Below are 19,903 nucleotides of genomic sequence, written 5' to 3'. Positions count from 1 at the left end.
ATATTTGTTTATATGTTATTTCCCTCAGAATGGAAGCTCCTTATGAGTAGGCATTATTTGATTTTAGTCTTTGTATTATTACAGCCCAGAAATTAGAAAATGCTTAATGCAGAAGAAAAGCTCTATGCTTCATATTTTAGAGAGAATTGAATAATATATAAATATTTATTTCTCCTTGGAAAGGGGATTTAAATTGGCAGTTTCCTCTGCAAATTGAAATTCTATTTCCCACTAGGAATTTCTATTTACTTTTATAGTGATTCTAAAATGAAAGAAAATTCTTTAGCAAAGTCAAACCAAGACATTGCTTAAATGTAAGATTTTATTTGATTTTATTTATAAAGTGGAGCAATAGTAATGTTGATGCCTGTGTACCCTTATTAGAGAAAACATATGCCTGAAACCAATTATTCCTTCTTTTACTTCTCTTCTTTCAATTTGTCCAAAAAAAAAAAAAAAAAAAAAAAAAAAAAGAGAGAGATACTCTTATTAATGGAATTACCCAAAGACATTTACATTCCCGGTTCTGTCATCATTAACAAGACTTCCTCTTAGTTTCAGGGGATATAGATCTAAATCACTTTCTGAAGGTGATTAAATCATCTATTCAAGGAATATCGATCATGTCTTTGATTCAAGTGAGACAGAGGACATTAGACTATAATTCTGTCATATTATTCCTTAATATCTTATAACACAACTGAGACCTTAGTGCTATATGTTTCCAAATTAATGTAATTTTGTTGAATTGAACAGATTCCTTCAATTATTGAAACATTCAAGATAGGCACAGGAAAGCTTGGAAGCCCTAGCAAGGTTTTAGAAATGGGTACTCTTGGCACTATGGTAAAGGCACACTGTACAGCAGCCAAAGTGATTAATATATATATATCTCCTATTTTTGGATCCTATTGCCATCTATTGCAGGCCTCATTAAACCTGTACCTGATCCAATATTCTAGTGTCTAATGGTGCTGGAGGGTATGATGACTGAACTAAATTATAGCAGTTATATAGTGATATAAGACTTGAAGAGCTCTTCATTTATGATATTGTTAAATAGAATGAGATAACATACATATCATATCACAAAATAGCACATATTTCACAAATAGCATGTATATCACAACATCCCTCCACATTTATGATATAGTTGCTATTATTATCCCTATTTGACAAATAAGGAAATCAAGGATGAGATAGGTTAAGTGAATTGTCCAGGATCAAAAACTAGAAAAAATCCAAAGTGGGATTTGAACTCAAGTTTTCCTGACTTTAAGTTTAGCTAGATCAGCCAAAGAGTTCAACTTTAGCAAGCTGGATATAGTGGGAATGGGGGAAGAGATAGATACAGGGAATATAAAGCAATATACATTCACTCTGGAAAATAATTTTTAAAAAAATAGTGTTTCATTTTTCCAATTACATGCAAAGATAGTTTTTTTATATTCATCTCTGCAAAATTTGGTATTCCAAATTTTTCTTCTTCTCCTTTCTCCCCAAGATGGTAAGCAATCCTATAAAGGTTAAACATATGCAATTCTTCTAAATTTATTTTCATATTCTTCATGTTGCACAAGAAAAATCAGATCAAAAGGGAAAAACACAAGAAAGAAATACAAGAAAACAAAAAAAGGCCAAGCAAACAAACAACAACAAAAAAGTGAAAATACTATGCTTTGATCCACATTCAATCTTCACAGTTCTTTCTCTGGATGTAGATGGTATTTTCTTTCACAAATTTATTGAAATTGCCTTGAATCTTCTTATTGTTGAAAAGAGCCAAGTCTGTTATAGTTGATAATCACATAATCTTATTACTGTGTACAATCTTCTCTTAGTTCTGCTCACTTCACCCAGTTCATGTAGATCTTTTCAGGTTTTTCTGAAATCAGCCTGCTCATCATTTCTTACAGAAGAATAATATTCAATCATATATACATACCATAACTTTTTTTCAGCCATTCCCCAACTGTTGGGTATTTACTCAATTTCCTAGAAAGGAATTGTAAAATCATATTTGAAATATAATTCACATAAGAAATGTTGATTATGAAGAATTCAGAGAAACCTGGGAAGTGTTTATGAACTGATGCAGAGTGAAGTGAACAGAAGTAGGAGAATAATTTATACAATGATATTGATAATGTATTGTAAGAATTTGAAAGATATCTTCAGTGTTTTGATCAATGTAATGACCCATCATAATTTTAGAGGATATATGGTAAAATATGCCCTGTGTTTCTCAGTGGTAATCAGTGGATGTACATTGTTAGAAATGGCTAATGTGTAGATTTTGCTTCTTTGTTACAAGAGCAGTTTATTAGGAAATGATAGAGATATAAAAAGTATTAATAATTCTTTTTTTTTTGGGGGGTTAAAGAACATAGCTTTAGTCATTGCAATACACATAGCATGTTCCACTGGTCCAAGAATGAAGTTTTTTGGATAGGGAGTAATTCTATAACTTGATGATATCCAGATATATACTGCAGACCATATGAAACACATTTACTTGATAGGAACGGTGATGGCTCAATTCCAGAAGCATTTATATGGCATGCTAAAAAAACCCACTAGAGTAGCCAAGAAATGTTGGCTTTCATTGTGGGCTGCCAGGAAGCACGCTTGGAACTCTGAAAGATGAAGGCTCAATGGTCACCGGCAAACCTTTAGAGACATGAAGGGTCTACCACACTTGCTGATGCTAATGACATGCTGATATCATTTCATCATGGACTTGTCATTATGAACTAACCTTTTCACTGATCTCCTTATGACTGCTAAGAATTTTTAAGGCAAGATACTGCTTAGCAAGAATTCTCAGAACTTGAGTTATTTCTCCACTCTTCCTTTTCTGGATTACTTTGAGGATCAATTCATGTTTGCTGTAGAAGCAGATATTTCATTATTTAGCTCATCTTATTGCAAACTAAAATGTGATCTATTCTATTAAATCACTTTTTTTTTTTCTCCTGAGAACTGGCCCCATAAGAGAAACTATATGGTCTGGCAGTTAATTGTCTATCACGTAGCTGGGTAATACACTGGAAAGAGTGTTGGGCACGCAATCATGAAGATTTAGTTCAGTTCTGGCCTTTCACTTAAATTTCTGTTTCAGTTTTCTCAATTGTAAAATTGATATAATAAAAGCACTTCCTCCAGAGTTGTTGTGAATTTCAAGTGAGATAATGTCTCTTAAGTGTCTGGCCCATAATTGGTATTAAACAAATGTTAGTTCTTTTCCCAACTCAAATTGCTTTTGAGGTAGGTGTTTTTCTCTAATACAGATCTCTTCTGATTCATTATCATTGAGATCTGTGACATAGGTATAATATTCTTTCCATGGATGGTATAACCTTCTGAGTTAGACATGCTCTATGAAATGAATGATCCACAAGATACCCTAAAAGAGACATGTCATTCAATAAAGGTCAGAAGAGTCAACATAATTGGTAATTCTATTGTGTCTATTAAACATGAATGATAGGAAAAATGCAATCTTCTTAGGGAGATATTAAATGGCAAGTAGAGGAGTTTGCATTTTATCCTTGGAGCTTTTTGAAGGGGAATGATTTTGAAGAAGGGGAGTGATGTTGTCAGGTCTGTGCTTTAGAAATATCACTTTGAAGCTGAGTGGAAGCTGTATTGGAAAGAGAGACCTGAATCAAAGAGCCCATTTAAGAGGATCTTGTAGACAAGCTAGGCAAGAAGTGATGAGTCCTTGAAGTTGGGCAGTTTATCTCTGAGTGGTGAAAAGTGGATGAATGTGAGTAAAGTTTTGGAAAAAAAAAACCTGACTAAACTTGGCAACCAATTGCATAAGAATTGAGGGAATATCAAGAGTCAAAAATGGCTCCATGATTTTGAATCTGGTGACTTTGACAGAAATAAGGAAGTTAGTGTAGAAGCAAAAACATAACTTCTATTTTGGATACCTTGAGTTTGACATCTTTATGATACGTTTCATTGGAAATATCCTATTGAGAATTGGTGCTATAGAACTGGAGCTCAGAAGATTAGGTTTGGGAGTGATCTGAATGGAAATAATGATTGAATTCAGGAAAACTGATGAAATCACTAGGATAGAGGTAAAGAAAGAAAAAAAAAAGGAAGTTGAAGCTATGTTGTGGTCAATGATTTGGCAAATGAGAATGAGATGGATAGGCCAGACTGATCGGAGTATCATAAAGAGAGCACTGTCACCAAAACCCAGAGAAGGTTATAGTATATTATATTATATCATGTTATGTTAGTATGTATTTGAAACTGTTGTCCTTAACCATGGGCAGATATCATAGGTACATGAATTTGGATGGGAAAAAGTTACATCTCTATTTTTAATAAACTCTAACTGAAAATTAGTAATTCTTTCAATTATGAATTTAAAAAAAAATTCCAAGAAGGCATTAACAGATTTCACCGTAATGCTCAAATTGTCATCTGATTGTCAAAGGAGTCCACAGTATACAAAAAATTAAGAATATCTACTTTTATTTACATTTATTTTTGTTTAATCACATATTAAAGGAGTATGGTTTTTAATATTTTTTTCTACTCCAAATGTATAGATTTTATCTTATTGAGTCTCAGTTTCTTCATATGTAAAATAGACTAGATTATTTCTAAGGTTATTTGTGAGTTGGAGCGGTATGGTAGAAAGTGTTAAATTTGGGGCAGGTAAGTGGCACAGTGAATAGAGCACAGACTCTGGAGTCAGGGGAACCTGAGTTCAAATGTGACTTCAGACACCTGATGTATTCCTGGACAAGTAATTTAATCCAGTTGCCTTGAAACAAAAACCAAAACCCCAAAACTGAACAACAGAAAAAGAAAGTTCTGGATTTGGACAAAGGTCTGGATTTGAATCTTGAAATAACTACTACCCAGGTGATTTTATTTGACTACTTACTATCCCTATACCTTTAAGTCAATCTCTCTGGGCTTCAGTTTCTTCATCTATAAAATTTCATTTTACAGATTTCATTTATGGGGAATGTCTCCCATGTCTCCCCCTAGGATGTTGCTTAGCTGTAATATTAAATGATTTCTTGTTTCTATAAGGAAAATGCATTCTGTGTCCCAAAGAAATAATTTACAAACTTTTGGAACAGAACTCATTTGTAAGTTGGCTTACTATAAAGTGAATTCAATGCATGGTATAATCAAAATTATCTCAGTAATAGAAGGATATGAGAATGTACCTCTCTCTGCATGTGAGCAATAATAATTCAAAAGGGTTATGTATAATCATTCTTCTGCTGCATGCATTTCAGTTTTTCTCCATATAATTCTTATTTCTTATGAAATTGTCTGAGAAAATTATGTTAAATTATTATTGTTAATTCCAAGTTCAAGTCCTCAATTTTAATAAATGATCTCTAGGTTCTGAAACTGGCTCTTAAAAATAACACCTATGATAAACTCTGAATCAGATTGAATTGAGGTCAGATGCTTCTACTACAATAATCAGTGGCTGTCAGTGATTTTCTATTTATCCACTGTAGATGCCTCCAGCTTTACTCCTGAGGTCATTTGGGATGCTGACAAAGGTAATTAAATGCAAGTGTACAACTTGAACAATCTGATTTCCTATAATATAAATCAATAGTTCACTTCTCTGGATAATGTATCTGGTTTTTATAGGAAAGGGGACATTAATGATGTTAACTGAATGGGCTAAGTGTGTTACCGTGGAATAGGGTTCTTATTTAGCTGGTTGGTGTGGTTGATGAGATGTGTGCAGCCATCCTTTAACAAATAAGAGATCTCAAGTACTTATACACTTGGTCAAAACTTTTAATTTTTTTTTATTGTTTTATTTTTTCTGGTTATACATGTACCTTAACTTTTAAATATACATTTCTTTATTAATCATGTTAGGAGAGAAAAATCAGAATAAAAAGGAAAAACCACAAGAGAAAAAAAAAGTGAACATAGCATACGTTGATTTACATTTAATCTCCATAGTTCTCTTTCTGGATGCAGATAGTGTTCTTTATCCACAGCTTATTGGAATTGTCTTGGATCACTGAGCTCCTGAGAAAAACCAAGTTTTTCATTGTAGATTATCTCACAATCTTGCTGTTGCTGTGTACAATGTTTTCCTGGTTCTGCTAGAACTTTTAATTTTGTGATCTTGCTTTCATGTTATCGTCCCATTTGGGTAATTCTAAGGAGATTAGAATGAAAGTGAATACCACTTGAGTTCCATCCCTATTCATTAAACTGGTGATGATTGAATAATTATGCTTTCCTGAGGAAATTATTGGATTGTGTCTGTGTCAATACTTTCCAGGTGTAGTTATTGCATTTGTTTAGTGTTTGTATGCTGAACACAGACAAATTAAGTCAACAGGTATTTATTAAACTCTTATTAAATGCCCAGCATTATATAAAGCACTGAGGATAGAAGGAAGAATAAAAAGCATGAAATCTAAGAGCTCACAATCTAATGGGGAAGAAAACATGCAAACAATGAGGTACATACAAAATATATACCCTCCCAGGATAAAGTGATCACTTCTAATCTCATCATCATGATGCTAATTTAAGCCTTGAATAATCAACATGTTCCCACTTCCTTTAATCTCCTCCCAACTCTGATTTCCAGGGCTGGAGGGTGGAACACTCAATGATTCCCAAAGCTTTCATTTGTAGACCACAGAAACTCCAATCCCCATCCACAACTCTGCTTGACTTCCAACTTCAAGGAACACCCACCCCATTGCCATCTTCCTTCTGTGCATTGTCTTCTTCCATTAAGTTCCTTGAGGATAGAGGCTGCCTTTCTTTTTCCTATTTGTATCCCTATTTGTATCCCCACTTAGTTCAGTATTTGACATATAGCAGGAACTTAATAAATATTGAATTGATCGATATATAGAAGATAAACTGGAGATAATCAATTGAGAGGTGCCACTGGCAATTAAGGAGGATCCAGAAAGGCTTCCTGTGGAAGGTGGGAGTTTAGTGGAGACTTGAAAGGTTTACTCTTCCCTAAGGCAATTATAATAATAATACCTGATATGTATGCCATGCTTTAAAGTTTGAAAAATTCTTTATGATGGTCTCACTTATGAGTGGCAGCACTCTTATGAGATAGGTATTATGGTCACCATTCCCCATTTTATATGTGGGGAAATTAAGGACTTGCCTATAGTTTTTCAAGCACCAGCTCTGCTATTTACTACATGTATGACCTGGGACAAGGTCATATAAGATCACTTAACCTCTCTAAGCTTGACTTTCCTTATCTGCAAAATGAGACTGTTGGATTAGATGATCTTCAAGGCCCTTTTCAGTTCTGATCTGATCTTGTGTTAGAACCTAGACCATTCCAACTACAATAATAATTCTCACTGACATTTAGATGGTGTTTTAAATATGCAGAGACTTAGAAGAAACTTAGAAGATGGGTGCAATAGCCATTATTATTTCTTTTCTTTTGGAGAGGAAGATGAAGATGAATCTCCCAGATATTAAGTGATTTACTTTTACTTGCAAACCAATAATATATATTTTTATTTATTTTATTTTATTTAGCTTCAGCTGCTATCTCAGGATCCTGCTACTTCCTGCTGTGCCTGAGGACTTCTCAGATTGGAATATCCCTCTGCCACCCTTCTCCCATTGGTGAATTTCTCCTGGGGTTTCCATGTTATGAAGTGGCCCAAGTTGACTAATCCTGTTTCTTCTTCTGGCTCTGATCCCAATTTCCAGACTTCAAAACCATGCTTTCTTGCCCAGGTACTTTCTCTCTGTCTCTGTCTCTGTCTCTCTATCTCTCTGTCTCTCTCTCTTTTTGCTGAGGCAATTGGGGTTAAGTGAGTTGGTCAGGGTTACACAGCTAGAAAGTGTTAAGTGTCTGAGGTCACATTTGAATTCAGGTCCTCCTGACTTCAGGGCTGGTGCTCTATCCACTGCCCCACCTAGGTGCCCCAGGTATTCATTCTCTCCCCTTCATACTACTCTTTAAGTTCCTGTGTGTATTGTATTTCTCCATTAATTAAAATATAAATTCTTTGAAATCAGGGATTCTTCTTCTTTTTGTTTGTATTTTAATTCCCAGTGCTTACTTAGCTCAGTGCCTGACATATAACAAATGCTTAATAAAGGCTTGTTTCTTGACTTCCAAATACTATTCTACCTGGCACTGGAAAAATAGTGTGCCATTTTTATCCAGAAAAAGAACTAAGGAGACTGAATGTAAATCAACATGTGCTATGTTTACTTATTTTTTTTTCTGTTTTTTTCCCCTTTTGCTCTGATTTTTTTTTTCCCAACATGATTCATAAAGCAATGTGTTCAAACAAACAAACAAATAAATAAATGAAAGAAAGAAAGAAAGGAAAAGATATTTCTGTGCATTACCAACAAATTCAACCTTGAAGAGATAGAAGGACAAATTCTATTTCAAATAGCTACAGAAAGTATAAAATACATGAGAATGAATTCCAGATGATAGTAACAGCAGACAAGGAAAATATAAGAGGAAAGTGATGGACAAATAGTTGGATTCAACATTTACTAAAAGGATTTAATTAGAAAAGGTCTTCACTTAGTGAATCAAATTTTTTCATATTCTTTTCAACATTTTAGCCAATCTAGTAGGTATGAAGTAATATCTCAATGTTGTTTTAATTTGCATTTCTCTAATCAATAATATTCAGAATATTTAAAAGTATGACTATAAATTGTTTTGATTTTTTCATTGGAAAACTACCTGTTCATATCCTTTGACCATTTATCAGTTGTAAAATGACTTGTATTCTTATAATTTGACAAAATTCTTAATATAATTGAGAAGGGGACCTTTGTCTGAGAAACTATAAAATTTCCCCTCAATTTTCTGCTTTTCTCCTGACCTTAGCTACATTTACTTTATTTGTACACAAAACTTTTAATTTTTTTAAAAGGTTTCTTGCCTAAACATTTATTTTAAAACATTGCTTACAGGTAGTTGTTCCACACGTGTGTGCGCACACACACATGCACACATGTATACAATGCACATAATTTTAATCTCAAAATGTCATTCTTACAATTGGAAAAAAAAATTAAAACATGGGGAAAAACCCAAGTAGCTGGATGTACACACTTTAAAATCCCACCTACAATTAATTACCTTTCAGTTCAGCAGTGAGTAGATGCTACATTGCCATTTCAACATAGGTCTAATAAATGCATGACAAACTTTTAAATTTAATATAATTGAAATTATCCACTTTATGTGTAACTTTGCTCTCTATTTCTTGTTTATTCATAAAATGTTTATCCATAAATATGACAAGTAGTTCATGCATATATTTTGAACTTCTCTTGGTTTGATCTATACCTACTTTCTACTACACTGTTTTCCAGCTTTCCCAAATATAGTTAACAAATAATAAATTCTTATACCAAAATCTTAAGTCTGCACACTTGTCAAATACAAAGTTATTATTTTTATTTGCTTCTGTAAATTGTATATCTATTATATTCCAATGAATAGAATACCTGTCTATTTCTTAGCTAGTACCAGATAGTTTAGAGAATTGGATAATTACTGTCCTATAATGTAGCTTAAGATCAGATACTGCTAAACTTTCTTCCCATTTCCTCCCATTATTTCCTTTGATATTTTTGAGTTTTTGTTCTTCTGAATTTGTTATTATTTTTTCTATTCAGTAAAATGATTTTTAATAATTTAATTGATATGGTGTTGGTATAATTAGTATCGGTAAAATTATCATTTTTATTATATTGACCTTGCCTAACCAAAAATAATTAATATTATTATTTTAATTTGTTATTTACATTATTTAATTTAATTATTAAAATCATTTAAAAATCTGTTTTATTTGTATGAAATTTTTTTTTTTAAATAATTTTTAAAAATATAGTTTGCTGGGTTTTGGCAAGGTATATTCCCAAGTATTTTATACTGCATAGTTATTTTAAATGGGATTTTAAAAATTATCTTTTCTTGTAGAATTTTATTTGTGATATATAAGAATGCTGATGATTTATATGGATTTATCTTATATCCTGCTTCTTTATTAAAATGATTGTTTCAACTAACTTTTTAGGTGTGTCTTTAGGATTTTCCAAAGATAGTTTTATTACCTTACTCCCTATTCTGATCCCTTCTATTTCTTATTCTTTTCTTATTGCTATTGCTAGGATTTCCAATATATTTAAGCTCCTGAATGTTCTTAATTCTGTGTTCTTAGTTCTGGGTCTGTGGTCTCTTATTTTCCTTATATTCTCCCTATCTTTGGTCTGCATATGAATGATTGAGTGGGAATTAGAGAAGAGAAAAAATAGGTGAATTTATTGAATCTCTTCTTGACTTCCACAATATTTTTATGCTCTTGAAATAAATATGGTGAGTATGTCACTATATATTAGCGCAGATAAGATGACCAGATAATTTTATTTGGCTTAGTTAACCTCAATTGGTTAACCTCAACTACTTATAGGTTATTAGGATGAAGTGAAATGATATGTATTTTGCAAACCTTGAAATGATAAATAAATGTTACTATTATTATTATAAGGTGAATGTGGTGTCCCTGTAACATATGTGTATCTATGTGGTTTGCCTAAATGTGTCTCTTGAGAATATCTTGATGGATATCCAGAATTTTACCCACTTTTCTTCAAGGGAAACTGAATCCTTTCTGGTTAAAGATCAGAAAGCTGGCAGCTCTGTTCTTTTTTAAGAGAGAGGGATATTGGATTAGATTATAACTACTAATTAGATTAAAAAGGCCTCACTAACTGCCTTAGGAACATAAAATTTTTTAGGTTCCAAATCAAACAATGCTCCTAGCTTCTCTGGTTGTTATCCCTTAAAGAGGATACAAGAGCCCCTAACTTATATCCATAGTTGTAAACCATGTAACTAAAATGTAGTTATATAAAAAATCACAATACATAGTGACTAGGGAGTAAACTGATTTATCTAAGCATAAAGCAAACACAATCAGAAAAGTTATACAGATTGGATATGCCAGAAAATATGCAGAGTGAATGATCTATTCTATTGGGAGTAAGATATGATGATTCAGATAAAGGTTCCAATCTCTCCCAGGGGAAAATTCCTTGGTGTCTCTGGGGAGGTAAGCTGGAAATCAGATTCTTGTTGAGATGCTAACTTTATTACATCTCTGCTTACCAAAGTCTTTTCTCTCTTGTCCTAGGTCTCTCCTCAAAGGAAGTCTGCAATTATATATATATTTCTCTTTCAAAACAGAAAATGAAGAGTCTCTCCTATCTAAAGCTCTAGAATCAATTCATTGCTCATGCATCCACACAGGATCAAACTATCATTCTCTCTCTCAGGGAGGAGAGTCAGGCAAATGGTCCAAGCTTGAAACTCAGGTTGTAGTTTTAGATGAATTTCTCAAGGTCATACAGATATTAAGTTATAGAACTGAAGACTTGAAACTAGTTCCCCTGACTCTATCTTTGCACACAAATTAATTTAATTGTACATAATTCATATACAAAGCATTTTCATCTCAAGGAAGCCCTAGATATCCTCCATGTGTCAGTCAGTCAATAAACATTTATTTACTTATTAATTTTTTATAGCTATGTATCAGACCTGTGTTGGGGATAAGAGGAAAAGTAAAAACAATTTTTGTCTTCAAAGACCTCATGTTGGATAAACAAGCCCAGAATCAACAACAAAGAGAATATATATATGTATAATACACACACACACACACACAGACGTATGCATAAAGAACTTGGTGAAGAGTTAAAATTGGGATGTGAATAGTTTTAGGAACCCTCTTTTCAGTTGCCCACCCATGGCATCAGTGCTTCCCTTTATTTTCAAGGAGATCTATCAAATATAAGAATTACATTATAGATAAAGATTAATTTTGTCTGCTTATTATCAAAAAGCTATCAGGTATCAGAGTTGGCTTTTGGACCCAACTGTTTCTGGTTTTTAGCCTAGCACTCCATGATTCCACATTTCCTCTTTTTTATATCAAGGTCATTTGATTATCTATTTCCCAAGCTTAGTTTTATATTTGTGGGTCAAAACTATTAAATCTTTTTAATCTTGTGGAGTTTATTTATTATAAGTGTAAAGTATGTGTGTGTTGCCCAGGTAAATGATGTGTACATCCACATCTAAATACAACTCACAGACAGGAATATATAAATATTTCTGAAATTTGTTCTGCTTTCTCTTCTAAGGAAGCCTTTGAATTTTGTCAGGAGGGGTGCAGGAAATTGGGAACAGTAAGCTGGCTACTTTCCTCTTATTAGAGAGGGAATACCAAGGTAGAATAATATCTATCTGCACCCCCTTAATGGTATTAGGCTAGAAAAAATCTTTAGTTTAAGACATTTTCCTGATTAACAGAAAAGTTGTATGGATGAAGGCTTGATTCTCTTCTCACCAAATGCCAGTAACAAAAGACCATCCCACATAATGAATAAACCCATTTATAATTATAAAAATTAAAATATACTAGATATAAAATATACAACACAGAGAAAATGAGCTTTCCAACAAAAAGCAAAATATCTCAGGTCATCTAAGAGAGAAAGTCTCTAATATCACTCAAGGGATGAGATGGCCTGAAGTTTCTAAAGTGGAAGACTGTGAATAGAGATATATACTTGAGGTGTATATACTTGAGACACTAGCTCTTCTACATATCACCTTCTTTCTAAATCTTCTTCCTCCTTAGGGACTTCTTGCTGGGGTCTTCTCTCAAAGCCAGAAGAACAGATTCTGCCTTCTCCCAAGCTCTTGCCAACTCTACCTCTACCTTGGAGCATCATTTTTTTCCACCCACAAGAAGAATATAACTATTAGTCTTGATCTCTAAGTTTATATATAAAAAAATCACTTTTGCTAAGTGACCTGCTAATGGTAGTTGAAATAATGAAGTAACACCATCAATTCCTCTTTTGCTATTTTTTATAACAGACACTATGACAATTCAGTGCACAAAGGTTCCTAGAAAGGAATACTCTAATTTCTTCATGTGGTAAATTGGAATCAGGAAGACCTTAGTTCAAAATCTGATTCTGACACATAGTGGCTATGTGACCTTCAGAAATTCATTTAATTTCTTAGAAGTCTTGGGATTCAATGCTTTGAGTCACTAATTTGCCATTCCGCATTAGTAGGAATTTTCTTACTGGAAGTGACTGTGATGAAATCACAGTTTAAGACACTTCCCCCCCCCCCCAAAAAAAAAAAAAAAAAAAAAACAACTGCATGCAAAGGATAATAAAAATTCCTAAACCATGTCAGATACTTTAGAATGAATTTCCTGTCCACCCAACTATAGAATGTTGAAGACATACTATGGAAATGCACCCACTACAAATACACTAGCTTTTCTTGTCTTGGTTTTAATGATCAAGAAATAGTCCCAATGTACCCAGAAACATTCATCCTACGTCAATAGAAGGCTGAAGAGTGTATTAATACATGAAAAAATACTAAAATTGGCACATAAAACAGTAAAAACAGACAACTATGGAAGACAAAAGTGATCTGCATTTTGAACAAACTTATTTGATAAGCTGGCACAATTACTACTATTTTAACTTCCACTCTTAGGACCTTTGATGAAGATAATTATACAATGGATAGGTGTGACTGAAGAGAGCCCAACATGATGAAAAATTCATTGATTGCACAAAATATTTATTAGAGGTATAATATATACAAGGCACTGTACTGAATGCCATGGAAATAGATAAATAAGACATATGATTATATATTTGAATTAGAAGGGATCTTTGAAGTTACCTAGTTTAATCTCATTTTACAGAAAAAGGAACTGAGAACCAGTGAGATTAAATGACTCACCTTAGCTCATACAGGTATTATCTGGCAGAGTCAGGATACTTTCCTTTAAGAAGCTTACAACTGAGTAGGGTAGATAAGACAGGTACCTAATAACTGTAAAGCAAGGTAAAAATTGATCAGTGTCCTAAGAAAGATGCATTATACTAGGGGGATCAGAGAAAGAGAAATATCACGTCTAAGTGCTTAAAAAAATCTTCATAGTGGAAAAAGAACTTTAATTGGGCCTTGAATCATGACACAATAAATTTTTTCTTTTAGTATCTTGTATAAGGAGAAATGGAGAGGTAGGTATCCAAAGAGGAGAGAATTATAGGAAAACACCAGGAATGGCTAGAAAAAAAATGCCCAGACTAATGAAGCCACATCAAAAGATTCGTATATAGTATCAGATGCCCAGATTCTTCTGTTGTGGTTAGTGCCTTAGGGGAAGAGGATGCTTTGGTAGGATTGGGGGACAAGGACAGCAAATCTTGTTATCATTGGTGTTGGGATCCTGTGTTAAATCATTAGCTTTGATAGAAGTCTCTGAGTCTACTATCCTAAAGGATTATTGAGCATATTGAATGTCTAAGTTTCTCATCTGCCTAACAAATTACAAAAACTCACATAATGGAACATGGAGTATTCTAGTATCATCAAGAGATGCACTGGCAGCCTGAGTCAGTTGGTTAGTCAACAGAAGATATCTACTAAATGCCAAGTCCATGTCCCAGTTGACTCATTCATATATGAATATAATATCTATTCTTCTTTGGCAGAATTTCAGTTGGAGTCAGAGTCAGAGTCAGAAAGATCTTTCCTCTGAATCTTATTAACTCTGTGACTCTAGTCCAGTCTCTCTGAACCTTAGTTTTGTCACTTATAAAATGGGTGTGATGATAATATTTACCTTAAAGGATTTTTTGTTGAGGCTCAAATGACTCCAAATATCTAATGCACTTTGCAAACCTTAAATAGAAGTCAGCTATTATTATTGCTTCTGGAGCACCATTATAAACTCTACAGCTAATGGCTGCCTCCTCTGGGCATAATTTCTTGTGTTAGGTCCATTTACTGTACCCAAGTTCCCATTTACCTGTCTGTACAACTTTGAGATACTCTGGGGGTATGATTACTCCTTGTTTTTTCTTTGCTGTACTGCTGACATAAAGCACCAGTGGGAGACAAGGCTATGGATACAGGTAGGGGCCAGACTGTGGAGGGCTTTGAAAATTAAGGCTAAGGAATAATGGCCATGTTGGATTTGTAGTGAGGTATTTTAAGGATTTTTTTCCCCATTGAGTATATAGGAATATTCTGATTTGTACACATAGGTATTTGACCCACTAGGTCTGTGATTCAGAATTGGAGCAGCTTAAGATCTCTGTTCTAAAAACTATTATCCATTCATTTTACATTTCTGGATGATTTATCTGGTTCTGCTCTTCCACAGCTCCAAAAGTTTGTTGAAAGCTCTATTCTTGTGTGCTGCTGAAATGTTTCATATACTCACCTTGATGCGCTCAAAATGGGCTGGGGCATTTTGGGATCTATGACTACTTTTCTTTAATAAAGACATTGGTTGGAAAGGGGGATCAATGGAGGATAAGGGACAATAATTTCAGTTGGGACACGACAATGTAAGCTACATGGTAAGACTGAGTTTAGGATTAGACAGTTTAGTTATTGGGAATATAAGTCTTGGAAATGATAGGGCAAGGCAGTAATGATATCTGAAGCATAAGTCAAGGTTGGCAACTTGGAATATCAACATAGGAACCAGAGGCAGTAATGATGCTTATTATTATTAGTTTTATTTTGAGTTTATGGAATAAAACAAGCATTTTCAGAACACAATACAATAAAAAGATGATTGGATATGAATCTGCAAATCTACTCTGCACAACTTGCTATTTCTTTCAAATATACACCAAAATTTTCATGTAAATTTCTTTTCTTCTTCCCTCACTGCTATCATTTTGATGGTTATCATTAGACACAAATTATGCACATACATAATTTGTGTCTAATGATAGCATCTTTCTTCATATGTCCTCTATATTAATTTGGATATTTATAATTGACAAAATAACCACTCAAAGCAATATTGATATTACTGTATACATTATTTTCTTGGTTCTGCTCATTTTACTCTTCATTATTTCATGTAAATATTTCCATATTTTCTAAAATCATTGATTTGTTGTTTCTTATAGCATAGTAGTATTTCATTACAATCATATTCCATGACTTCTTCATCCATTCCCTAATTGATGGGTATTCCTGAAATGTACTATTTGATCAAGTACTCTATTAAATCATTATTACTAGAATGAGGAAAAATTAATAATGATGTTTTAATGCGATACTAGGTCAAAACTAGAAGTACAATTAAATAAGATATCTACTAGGAGGTAAAATTTGAGGTTAAGAATCAAGAATTCAAAAAGGATTTAATACTGGATAAATAATAGTATGCTCAATCCCTAAACCAAAATACCTTTGCGATTGTAGTGATTTGGTCATTCCCTTCTAGGATATGTATTACAACTCAACCATACCTGCTAATTCTATGTGACTCTTGCCCATGTTCTCCTGTTTTTTCCCCTGATTATTCTGAATGTCACAAGGGTATCAGTAAGACTCTGTTTGTCTTTCTGGTGTCCCTTGTTCTTTCCATATGAACAATCCATCTTCTTTTCCTGCCACAGAATTCCATGATGACATCGTTTATTTCTGTTCTTTGAAGTTTCTCATTGGTTTAATATTTTAGCCTGTTTGTACCATTCTTGTGCCTTTCCATGACCTTCTGTGATATTTATCTTTAGTTTTTTGCACACATAATGATGTTCTGCATCCTCCTGCCACATAATAAAATTGTTGATATACATATGTGTATACATTTATATGCGCATGCACATATATATAATATAATGCATATGGATGCATGTAACACTCTAGCATGTATACATGCAATACAATCCAGTGTACATGCAGTATCACCATATATGCATACAATACCATTCATGTATACATACATGTAACACCACCTAGACATTTATGCATCATCACCCACATATGTAACACCATCCATGTACATTCACATGCATATAATACCATACACATATGTGATTAGCATTATCTATTTATATATGTATATATGTAAAACTTTCTGGGTATGTATGCATGCATGTAACAGCATCTATGGCTTTCATTCCTGCACATGTCTGCTAAGTGAAGATCCAGAAAATCAGGCAATCTTTCAGATTGGGCTTAATATAGATTTGTGCTATAAAATTTTAACTGAACCCTTATACCACTATACTACTCTAATTAACTCACTGTCCCATTCATCATGAGGCTCTTTCAAACTTTTTCATTATTCCTCCATTTCCCACGACTCCCCCTCCTTCCACTCTCTCAGCTAAGAATCTTCCCTCATATTTTATTGGAAAAATTGAGACTACTCATAATGAGCTCCCTCTTCTCCCCTCTTTTTCATCTCATATCCACCAAATGCTTTTCTGACACTATACTCTCTTTAAGTCATCTCATATAATGAGTCATCTCACATAACTTCTTGCTATGGCAAATCTGTCTATATGCATAAGTAATTCCATTCCATTCCGTCTTCTCTACTAGATTCCTCTCTCTTTCATTCCCACTGTCACTTATTTTCCATCTCTCCCTATCTTTTTTTTTTTCCTTTTTTTTATTTTTTTATTATTATTATTATTTTTTATTTAATAGCCTTTTATTTACAGGATATATACATGGGTAACTTTACAGGATTAACAATTGCCAAACCTCTTGTTCCAATTTTTCACCTCTTCCCCCCCCCCCCTCCCCTAGATGGCAGGATGACCAGTAGATGTTAAATATATTAAAATATAAATTAGATACACAATAAGTATACATGACCAAAACGTTATTTTGCTGTACAAAAAGAATCAGACTCTGAAATATTGTACAATTAGCTTGTGAAGGAAATCAAAAATGCAGGTGTGCATAAATATAGGGATTGGGAATTCAATGTAATGGTTTTTAGTCATCTCCCAGAGTTCTTTTTCTGGGCATAGCTAGTTCAGTTCATTACTGCTCCATTAGAAATGATTTGGTTGATCTCGTTGCTGAGGATGGCCTGGTCCATCAGAACTGGTCATCATATAGTATTGTTGTTGAAGTATATAATGATCTCCTGGTCCTGCTCATTTCACTCAGCATCAGTTCGTGTAAGTCTCTCCAGGCCTTTCTGAAATCATCCTGTTGGTTATTTCTTACAGAACAGTAATATTCCATAATATTCATATACCACAATTTATTCAGCCATTCTCCAACTGATGGACATCCATTCAGTTTCCAGTTTCTAGCCACGACAAAAAGGGCTGCCACAAACATTCGTGCACATACAGGTCCCTTTCCCTTCTTTATAATCTCTTTGGGATATAATCCCAGTAGTAACACTGCTGGATCAAAGGGTATGCACAGTTTGATAACTTTTTGAGCATAGTTCCAAACTACTCTCCAAAATGGTTGGATTCGTTCACAACTCCACCAACAATGAATCAATGTCCCAGTTTTCCCACATCCCCTCCAACAATCATCATTATTTTTTCCTGTCATCTTAGCCAATCTGACAGGTGTGTAGTGGTATCTTAGAGTTGTCTTAATTTGCATTTCTCTGATTAATAATGACTTGGAGCATCTTTTCATATGACTAGAAATAGTTTCAATTTCTTCATCTGAGAATTGTCTGTTCATATCCTTTGACCATTTTTCAATTGGAGAATGGCTTGATTTTTTATAAATTAGAGTTAATTCTCTATATATTTTGGAAATGAGGCCTTTATCAGAACCTTTGACTGTAAAAATATTTTCCCAGTTTATTGCTTCCCTTCTAATCTTGTCTGCATTAGTTTTGTTTGTACAAAAACTTTTCAGTTTGGTATAATCGAAATTTTCTATTTTGTGATCAGTAATGATCTCTAGTTCTGCTTTGGTCATAAAGACCTTCCCCTTCCACAGGTCTGAGAGGTAAACTATCCTATGTTCCTCTAATTTATTAATAATTTCATTCTTTATGCCTAGGTCATGAACCCATTTTGACCTTATCTTGGTGTACGGCGTTAAGTATGGATCAATGCCTAGTTTCTGCCATATTAGTTTCCAATTTTCCCAGCAATTTTTATCAAACAGTAAGTTCTTATCCCAAAAGCTGGGATCTTTGGGTTTGTCAAAGACTAGGTTGCTATATTTGTTGACTGTTTTATCCCTTGAACCTAATCTATTCCACTGATCAACTAATCTATTCCTTAGCCAATACCAAATAGTTTTGGTAACTGCTGCTCTATAATATAATTTTAGATCTGGTACAGCTAAGCCACCATCATTTGATTTTTTTTTCATTAATTCCCTTGAAATTCTTGACCTTTTGTTTTTCCATATGAACTTTGTTGTTATTTTTTCTAGGTCATTAAAATAGTTTTTTGGGAGTCTGATTGGTATAGCGCTAAATAAATAGATTAGTTTAGGTAATATTGTCATCTTTATTATATTTGCTCGCCCTATCCAAGAGCATTTAATATTTTTCCAATTGGTTAGATCAGACTTAATTTGTGTGAAAAGTGGTCTGTAATTTTGCTCATAAAGTTTCTGATTTTCCCTTGGCAGATAGATTCCTAAATATTTTATATTATCAGTAGTTACTTTAAATGGAATTTCTCTTTGTAACTCTGACTGTTGGATTTTGTTAGTGATATATAAGAATGCTGATGACTTATGTGGGTTTATTTTATAACCAGCAACTTTGCTAAAGTTGTGGATTATTTCTAATAACTTTTTAGCAGAATCTCTGGGGTTCTCTAAGTATACCATCATGTCATCGGCAAAGAGTGATAATTTGGCTTCCTCATTGCCTATTCTTATTCCTTTAATCTCTTTCTCAGCTCTTATTGCTATAGCTAGCGTTTCTAATACAATATTAAATAGTAACGGTGATAGTGGGCAACCTTGTTTCACTCCAGATCTTATTGGGAATGGTTGCAGTTTGTCTCCATTACATATGATGCTTACTGATGGTTTTAAATAGAT

The sequence above is a fragment of the Sarcophilus harrisii genome, chromosome 5 (genome assembly GCF_902635505.1).
Source record: "Sarcophilus harrisii chromosome 5, mSarHar1.11, whole genome shotgun sequence".
In the NCBI taxonomy this organism is placed as follows: domain Eukaryota; kingdom Metazoa; phylum Chordata; class Mammalia; order Dasyuromorphia; family Dasyuridae; genus Sarcophilus; species Sarcophilus harrisii.
This window is presented reverse-complemented; position numbering follows the sequence as displayed.